Source organism: Mixophyes fleayi, chromosome 2, assembly GCF_038048845.1.
Source record: "Mixophyes fleayi isolate aMixFle1 chromosome 2, aMixFle1.hap1, whole genome shotgun sequence".
Lineage (NCBI taxonomy): Eukaryota > Metazoa > Chordata > Amphibia > Anura > Limnodynastidae > Mixophyes > Mixophyes fleayi.
Window position 1 is genome coordinate 224,234,832 of NC_134403.1, and position 8,936 is coordinate 224,243,767.

Sequence of the window (8,936 nt, forward strand, 5' to 3'; positions counted from 1 at the left end):
CTTCTACTGTTCCTTCACCCTCTGTACCTCGCTAGCCCTGTTTTCCCTGTTTTATTAAGCTTCGGCCTACTTCTTGCTGATTTCTACCATCCCTTTCACTATCTGTCAGATATAATCTGATTTGCTTTACCCTGTCACCTGTGTTTGTATATATTTGTGTATCATGTTGTGTCTTGGTTCTGTTTTCTGTATATGTAATGTACGGCGCTGCGTACCCTTTGTGGCGCCTTATAAGTCATACATAATAATAAAAATAATAATAATAATATTAATCACAAGACATAATTGCACTATTATTCTTTGGTTCAAGTTGATATTAGCTTAGGCTCTTAAATTTGGGGTTTTCTGTCAACAAGATTTAAGTACAATGGTTATCCATTTGTCATGACCCTGTTCCCTGTATATCTAGATTTTATTCCAGCAACAGACTGTCGGGGTACCAAGGCTTGGTGCCCTCATTATCGATCTCTGATAACCTGATTTCCTATGTGGTATTTTGCTGTTAACAGGAGAGTGAAGAATAAAACACAAACGAGGTGTTGCAGTTTCAAAATCAGCTCTGAGGGTCCATGCAAACTGATCCTTTATTTATACATAGTGACCAGCATTAACTGGTTAACAACAAGGACATATAAGGAAATCTCTTTAGCTCAGCAAATATACATATAAGCCCACATCCTCTGTTCAGCATTACATGCTTTTCCTGCCAGTTGCTTGCTTCAGTCTGGCATCTTGCTGCTGTCTTGTTCCATAGGAAGAATCTGTTTTTTTCCTTCAAAGCGTAGTCCTATATATAGTTCTTTTTTTAAGGCATTTACCATATATTTGTACATCTTAATAACTATCAATTATTTTATACTCTCACAATCCCCTCTTTTATTACATTAAACAAATATACATGTGTTTCCTGACCCTTCCTATCATGTCATGATACAGGGCTACCTAATCTCAAGCTACATTTACCCCGACTTTGACCTAATGTCTCCATGAAGATAGAGAATTAATCATTCACAAGAGAAAGTATCCTTGCATCATTTATTCTTTCCCTAGCAGTATTTTACTGCAGTATACACATGTTATTTTTGCTTGATAGGGGTTCTTCCGTTTACATGAGGTACATACTTTTTGAGTTTGATTAAAATATGTTGGTACCGGAGTCATGGCCTGATTAACCATTTTCCTAAACTTACAGGACAAATAACAATTCCACACAATCAACAGGATCAAAACCATTACTAGATGAGTAACATTTTGGATACATCCTGAAAATGGGTTAGTCAAGTTATACATTTCTATAGTTTGTTTATCATGGGTTACTAAGCACACTATTTGTGGTGCTACTTCTATAAACATATCATTTCTCCTGTCATGGAGCTCCCAATTACAGACACTAGTTGGATGTTCTAGCTTACAAGGTTCATAAACTTGAGTGTTTTGAGAGCACACTATTCCATTGTCTGTATTTGAACACAATCCTAAGTTATGTGTGTTGTTATTATCATCTATATACTCCCCTCTTATCTGCGGGGTCCATAATTGTGTTCCACCGACCTGGGCATAGAGTGGGACAGGCAATATGAGGAATTTACACATTATCTCAGTCTTCAGTATACTGTATGTCTGAAAACTTCCTATGCACCAGTAAATGTAAAGTTTAACTTACAACAGGGATATGGAATCATTCTTCTACTACTTCCTGTTCCTACATCTACCATCACACATTCTTCTTGATTACTTGATTTATTCCATATCATACCTGCACATTTGGTTAAGTCTACCTTCTTAACTTTTTTTCCTGGCGTATACATCTGTATATACATTATCTGTACTGTTACTAGTGCTATGCACATTATCACACAAAAAGGATTCATGGTGCTTCAATTTTCACTGTCAGCTTTTTGCAGTGAGATGCGTGGACCCAGGTGTCTCGTCCTCCTTAATTAACAGAAGTGGGAGTAGTCAAGACCACTTGATATGGACCATCAAATCTGGGTTCCAAAGTTTTCCTCATGTGCCTTTTTAGGTAGACCCAATCTCCTGGTTACAAGGCATGTGTTCCTGTATCGTTATTTGGATCTGGAATGGAGGAGAAAACTTGAGAGTGCACATTAGTCATTATCTTTGTAAGCTGTATTAAATAATCAGTTAGATCTGCATGATTATGTTGCAATTGCTGAGGAAAATAACACCCTGTCTTCAGGGCTCCCCCAAACAATATTTCATAAGGGGACAACTTATGCTTCTTTCCTGGTGTTGTTCTAACTGATAATAGAGCTAAAGGTAGACAATCTACCCAGGTTTATCCTGTTTCTGCAATCATTTTCTGAATTTTTAACTTTAATGTGCCATTCAATCTTTCCACTTTTCCACTTGCCTGTGGCCTATATGGGGTATGAAAGGCTTGCTGTATCCCCATATCCTTCATTATATTTTGCATTACTTTCCCCGTAAAATGCGATCCTCGGTCTGATTCTATTGTTTCAGGTATTCCATACCTGCAAATTACCTCACTTATCAGTTTCTTGGCAGTGTTTTTAGCTGTTGCCTTAGCCACTGCCCAGGCCTCTAGCCAATTTGAGAATAGATCTGTGCACACAAGGACATGCTCATATGTTCCTACCCTAGGTAGCTGTATATAGTCAATCTGAAATCTCTGAAATGGGTACAATGGCTTTGGTGTGTCCTTCTGTGGTGTTTTCACTACCTGACCTGGATTGTATTTTCCGCATATCACACAGGCTGCTGCATATACCGTAGCAGCTGCATTGAATCCTGGTGCTACCCAATGTCGTAAGACAATATTGGTCATGGCTTCTTTAGAATTGTGGACCAGCCCATGTGCCAATTGAGTCATCATAGGGTATAGGCTTCTGGGCAGACAATACTTATTATCTATTCTCCAGAGCACTCCCTGACATGTAGCACTTCCTTTTCCCATGCCTTTTTTTTTTTTATTATTGAGGAGACTTGTTCCTGGAACTTTTGCAGTATGTCAAGGGTTACAGGCTCTATAGGGTTTTTACCCTGTATCACATGACAGACCTGCACCCTGGGCATAAGTGCTGCCTGTTTAGCAGCAGCATCTGCCTTGGCATTTCCCATAGCCTCCTTAGTCTTTTCTTTAGTGTGTGCCTGGACTTTCAATATAGCTACCTTCTTGGGTAGCTGCAGAGCTCTAAACAGAGCCCTTATCTGTTCTGCATGCTTGATAGGTTTTCCTGCTGACCCCACAAAATCCCTGCTCTTCCATATTGGCCCAAAGTCATGGGCCACGCCATATGCGCACCTGGAGTCTGTGTATATGATAGCTGTTTGGTTTTCTGCCATTATACATGCCTCAGTGAGTGCATGCAACTCCGCCTCTTGTGCTGAGCAGAAAGGTGGGAGTGGTTGTTGTATCAAAGTCTCTTCCAGGGTGGTCACAGCATACCCTGTGTGTGGTGACCCTTCATAATAATACCTGGAACCGTCAACAAATAAGTTCCAATCTGCATTAGGTATAGGGACATCTGTCACATTTTCTAATTCCTTCATTTCTAGCTTCATTAGTTCAGCACAGTCATGTGACTCAGAAAAGGGAAACATTTTGTGTGTATTTTGTCTGGTACTGATACATTTCTCCCTTTCTGATTCATCAAGGGTGGGTAGGTCCCCACCCACCTCTCTCCCCTCTGTTGAACCTGCTTTAACTGGAAACAGTGTAGCAGGTTCAAAACTGCATCTTTTAATTGTTACATGTGCATGACTTAATAATGACACCTCATACTTAGTGAGCCTTGCTGTGGACAGATGCTTTGTTCTTGCTTAGTTTAGTATTTCTGTAACTGCATGTGGGACCTGTATAGTTAAGGGGTGGTCTAGTACTATATCTGACACCTTATCTTTTAGTAAGGCTGCGGCTGCCACCGCCCTTATACAGGATGGGGCTCCTCTTATGATACTGTCTAGATGTAATGAATAGTAAGCCAGCGGTCTCTGTTTATGTGAGTGTACCTGTGAAAGGACCCCTTGGTGCATGTCCCTTAGATTCATTGCAGAACAAGGTAAATGGCTTATCATATTGTGGTAATCCTAACGCTGGTGCCTGCACAATGGCTTGTTTTAATGTTTCAAATGATGTTAGTTGTGATTCAGTTAAATATATCCTGGACCCTTTTACCTCACTAAGAGCATCATAGAGGGATTGCATTAGGAGGGATGCTCCGGCAATCAATTCCCTGCAGTACCCTACCAAACCTAGGAATGACCTTAATTCCTTGGTGTTCTGTGGTGGCTTTACCTGCTGGATTGCAGTTATCCTGTCCTGTGTGAGGTGTCTGGTACCTTGTGAGATACAATGTCCTAAAAATATTACCTTACTCTGCGCTGCTTTTATTTTTGTGGGTGATACCTTGCAATTTTTCTGCCCTAAGAAGTTAATTAATGATGTAGTCTCTTCCTGACACCTGTCATTCATTTGGCAACATGGTAATAAGTTATCTACATATTAGAAGAGTGTCTTGTTTTTATTCAACAGCTGCTTCATTCATTTGACTCTGTGAAATAGCCTGTGTCACTGAATCTCCTGCATCCAACATATCGTTGTATGCGGGTGGGGCAGGAGGTTCTTTTGGTTTCAATTCACCTGGTCTAGGGGTCTGACATTAAATCACACACAAATGTTCACCTAACATTCTCTCAACTGAATATACTTTCAGCAGGCATACATTTATCCATAGAGGCAACACCCAAAAAAAAATAAAAAAAAATCATTTGCACCTACAATAGGCTAAAACGACCTAGCTGGAATCTTAACATTGTACCACAAGTCAAATTACTAACAAAAATCCCTTCAAATCAATATCCAGAAATGTGGTAAAATTATACTAATACAAGTTTAAAAATGGAAAAGCAGAAAATATTATTCTTTCAGTAATCCACAAAACACTCTCTTTCTTGCTAAAAGAGGAAGAAAAAAAATAAATATAACTGATATGTTACAGCATAGAGTTGTGGAACTACAAGTCCCAGCATTCAATTAGCTTCAGCTTCAATTAGGTTGTTACCACTGCTGAGATGTTTCAATTACTCTTGAATTACCGAAGCACACGTGAAAAACCTTTTTTTCTATCAACCACATATATTGTCAAATAAATCCTTCTCTTTCACACTGAACACTGAACAAACTGGGGAGAGAATCTGCAACTTCATTCCCCCTCTGCTCATATCCCCCCTCCCTTTCTCAACACACTGAAGTCTTTTACACAGAATAGGAAGGGGAAGACATTCCATTCTCTGTCTCTCACTCACAGGTTGTAAGACAGAAACATAACAAAAACTAAAACAAAAATATGCACAATGTGTAATTTGTCTTTTCTTTTTCCTAATTCATTTTGCACAACCAATACAAAAAGTATTTTATCTGGCGCAAAAGAGAATATATGAAAAATAAGACTGCAGCTAAAAATAGTCCAGTGCAATTCTCAAGTTCCAATAGCCAAAAATAGAATGACCCTCTGAATTTAAAAGGCTTTCTCGAATTTCTACCAGCACAAATACTGTTAACTCTAAATCCTTCAGTGGCTAATTTAAATATTATTGTACACCTTTCTTCAACAACAGACATATAAAGCAATATGTCAAAATATAACAAATACAAACAATGAATCTTATCAGAACCAGAAGGGTGAGTATTCTTGAACCTTCACATCAAACTGATGAATCTTAGAAGACACAGAAATAACAACGACCTTTTTAGAGCAGAATAAAACTTCTACCCACCGCGGTTTTGTCGTTCCTAGTTCTGCCTCTCCCCGACTCCTTCACAGTTTTTCAGGAAGATTTTCGAAGCTCACTGTGGCCTCTAAGTATGTTAAAGGCAATAGACCTTTTGCCACCAGTAAAATCCCTTCTAATTCAGATGTACGGTGCACACTGGAGAATTGATCTGAGACTCACACTGTTGTCTAGATTAATCAGTTCTGTTTTACTGAAACTGGTATACTAATATTTATACATAAAACCTGGCATACCCTCTTATGGTTACATACTATAATAATAAACAAAATCCTTTAAATTGTAGCTATGACCTGCAACCAATTGAACAAAGACATCTGTAAATCTTTCTCACTTAGAGCAGGACAGACAGCTTATCTTGCTTATCTTTACTGAAAGTGAGTTATATCCAAATTTTTAAAGCATAACCGCTCATCCTTTAAATCTGTTTATCTAATTGGAATTTCTTTACCTACGAAGGTCTGTAGTTAGTCATTTTTAACTAATTGACTTCTACATTATCTATGAAAGCTATATATTGCTTAATTAAAAATATCACAATTTCCTTTACAGGGGGTAGTTGTCCTGACGTCCCTTCTAATGGGTGACTATGTGGGTCTGATGGTGCACTTGGGGGTGGCTGAGTAGGAGGCAAGTTTACAGCTGTATGTCCCTGGATGTCTTCTAACATCTCTTACTTTAACATTTGTTCTTGTTCTATATGTCTACATGCCCTTACCCATGCTGATACTTGGTGTTCTTTATTATTCCTAGTAATCTATATACTATATTCTTTCTGAAAATCTGGCAATCCCGCCTTCCTAAAGATTATATAGATTTCTCTAACAGCCACAATACCTTCTCTTTCCTTAACTAGATCCGCAATAGTGTATGATGTCTATACCATCATACCTTTACTGCCCTGGGCCCCCATTACTGCAGTTATGGGAATACCGGCCCCTAGTGTGCCTGAGAAGTGACTGTTATTCTAATTTTATACACCTTTACAATTAAATCCTGTTATGTATTTCTTGATCAACTTGGGTACATACTTTACTGATATTTTATTAATTAATAGACATGTAGGTGGCCTTATCCTTCTAAAAAATGATATATTAGCCACCATCCCAATCCTATTTGGGTTTTTAGATAGTCTGGACAACCATGAATTCCAACTATTGCTGTATATATCGTTGGATTAAAAATTCCCTCCTTATGTTTACCATATGTTACTGAACAATCAGTGTCAGTTCCTATCACCGCTATCAATTTACTAGTTTGTATTGTCAATGCCTTTTGAATTATAACAACACATTTACAGTCTGGACAACTAAGATTATTTTCTGACATTTATACTCCCCACAGCATATCTCTGATTCCCTCAGCTCCCTTTGATGTTTTTATGAAACAATATATTAATACTAGTACAATTATTACTCAATCTTTTCAGGAGCGAAGGGTTCTTATAATTACCTCTCAAACCCAAGGACAATCATTTACACAAAACAAGGCGAGGTCTCAGCAACAAGTATAGAGGAATGCTTTTGATTATCAAGGTCAATCAATAAGTTATGTATTTGCATCCTTTTATATATATCCTGTATCGACACAAACACATACATTCACTTATCTATTTTTCACAAAAAAACAAATATATATCAGGAAAACAGGTTATTCAGTAATTTGTTCAAATACCCGTTATACCATCCCCTACTGAACCCCACCTTATATCTTACAGGAAGAGCAGATGGAGTAGTGAGTTGCAAATGCAAAAAACTTTGACTGCTCACCGCACGGTTTTCTCTGCTGTTCCTGAAGATTTAGGAGGTCTCTGGTCAGTCCTGGGCTGGTATGTTGAGTATCCCAGACGAAGTCCCCAGAAAATGTCGGGGTACCAAGGCTTGGTGCCCTCATTATTGATCTCTGATAACCTGATTTCCTATGTGGTATTTTGCTGTTAACAGGAGAGTGAAGAATAAAACACAAACGAGGTGTTGCAGTTTCAAAATCAGCTCTGAGGGTCCATGCAAACTGATCCTTTATTTATACATAGTGACCAGCATTAACTGGTTAACAACAAGGACATATAAGGAAATCTCTTTAGCTCAGCAAATATACATATAAGCCCACATCCTCTGTTCAGCATTACATGCTTTTCCTGCCAGTTGCTTGCTTCAGTCTGGCATCTTGCTGCTGTCTTGTTCCATAGGAAGAATCTGTTTTTTTCCTTCAAAGCGTAGTCCTATATATAGTTCTTTTTTTAAGGCATTTACCATATATTTGTACATCTTAATAACTATCAATTATTTTATACTCTCACAAGACCCATATTAATTTTTGTTGTGGTACTCGAATGACCTATCATACATTTCCTTGTATGGAATAAAATAATCACTTTTAATGTACTCCAATGTAACTATAGAAATATTCTGTCTTATCAGAAATGCTCAAACAGGTATTATATAAAGTAAAATTCCTACAAATAACTGTAGCTAGCTGTTCTCTACAAAATTACATACACACTATGTATGTACTACCCAGCAATGCAGAAGGAACAGGAGCCATAATTTTTGTCACATTTGCCAAAAATCTTCCAGTCCTAGCTTATTGATCACTCTTTGATATCCAAAATCTTCTCCCAACACTTCCTATTGGACACAGGTAATTTTCACTAAATATATGATTTTCTTTGCTCCCTCAGACAAAAAATATCTGGAAATGTTCTAGCAGCTAGCAGTAGGTTCTTTAAAATTTGCGATTATTGAAAGTTGTCTTGTTCTATTTTGTTGTCTTTTTACTTATTTGTCTGATTTTCTTACTGTTTAGTGTGTTTTTTAACTTTAAGTCCTGTCAAGTCTTTGTTTTTCACATGATGAGATCTGTGTGCTAATGACTAACATTAGCCCCTGTTACGAGCACATTTTGGGGAGCCAGGCAGCCAGGATCCCAATAAGCGCACATAACATCTATGCGTTGGTATCTGTAATGCTGTTAATGCAGTGGGGCCCTTAAAGTGGACTGTTGCCCACCACGGAAAGAGATTCTCAGACATTAAGTGTTGCCATCAGAAGAACTTGCCTGAAGAACGAAGGGCTGCGGCAGCTACAAGTGGTGGGAAACCACTGGTAATGGAATACACAACATATGATGAGGAGCTTAGGCAAATCCTGCTACTGGAGGTC

At 38.2% G+C, this 8,936-nt stretch overlaps 1 long non-coding RNA gene across 1 annotated transcript; it reads right to left on the minus strand.

Annotated features, from left to right (window-relative positions):
- Positions 1-539: 539 nt before the first annotated feature.
- LOC142138684 (uncharacterized) lies at positions 540-8,068 on the minus strand. The gene is made up of 2 exons (XR_012688091.1): positions 7,228-8,068; positions 540-2,076 (listed from the first exon to the last, which is right to left on the minus strand). It is a non-coding gene; the product is annotated as an uncharacterized LOC142138684 (long non-coding RNA).
- Positions 8,069-8,936: the final 868 nt, after the last annotated feature.